The sequence below is a fragment of the Myotis davidii genome, unplaced genomic scaffold (genome assembly GCF_000327345.1).
Source record: "Myotis davidii unplaced genomic scaffold, ASM32734v1 scaffold725, whole genome shotgun sequence".
NCBI classification, from domain to species: domain Eukaryota; kingdom Metazoa; phylum Chordata; class Mammalia; order Chiroptera; family Vespertilionidae; genus Myotis; species Myotis davidii.
The window spans coordinates 1,192,186-1,192,919 of NW_006296500.1; the positions used below are offsets into that span (position 1 = coordinate 1,192,186).

A 734-nucleotide genomic window follows, 5' to 3' on the forward strand; every position below is an offset into this window, starting at 1 on the left:
ACATGAGAAAAAATGCACTTCTAAATGGGAGGGGGAAACACCTAACAATCATTTTTGAGGAGACCTAGTTTAAAATAAGTTAACAAAACATTTTATTCCAACGTATGTTTCTCCGGTTATACTGTCTACATCCACTACACTGTGTATTTGTCATTTGTTTTTCAGGATTCCTCCTACATTTCTTGCCAATCTGTCTTCCCTTCCGAGTAACCAGTATCTACCCTGCGAGAACAAAACTACACTTGTAATCATTTTTGAGGAGACCTAGTTTAAAATAAGTTAACAAAACATTTTATTCCAACGTATGTTTCTCCGGTTATACTGTCTACATCCACTACACTGTGTATTTGTCATTTGTTTTTCAGGATTCCTCCTACATTTCTTGCCAATCTGTCTTCCCTTCCGAGTAACCAGTATCTACCCTGCGAGAACAAAACTACACTTGTCTTTCTGTTAAAAAATTTTAAGAGATGAGAACATTAAAAAACAGAAATGTACAGTTTAAATCTCTCGATTCTTAAATATCTGACGTCTACTATGAATACAAGTCCCATTGAGAAAAATAATCAGTCTGAACAGTCATCTGGAAAGTGTAAAAAAAATTACTATTAGAGTTTGTGTCGGATCCGTCAAGAAAAAAAAAAAAAGGCCCAACCTGCTTTCCCGACCTGTCACTGGACGGGGCCCTGAGGGAACCGCTGACAGCTTCGGCGGGGACGCGACGAGCACCCGGG

General features: G+C 38.7%; 1 protein-coding gene across 15 annotated transcripts in view; it reads right to left on the bottom strand.

Moving 5' to 3' along the window:
* PBRM1 (polybromo 1) overlaps nt 1-727 on the bottom strand; it is a 138,266-nt gene extending 137,539 nt beyond the window's left edge. For 7 of the 15 annotated variants that reach the window (XM_015569189.1, XM_015569187.1, XM_006771831.2 and 4 more), the window contains exon 1: nt 656-717. The gene's annotated coding sequence lies outside the window, so the exon portion shown is untranslated. Of the gene's footprint in view, nt 1-655 lie in introns of all 15 variants that reach the window. The other 8 variants (XM_015569195.1, XM_015569194.1, XM_015569193.1 and 5 more) reach the window with 5 other exon arrangements.
* Between the last annotated feature and the right edge of the window lie 7 nt (nt 728-734).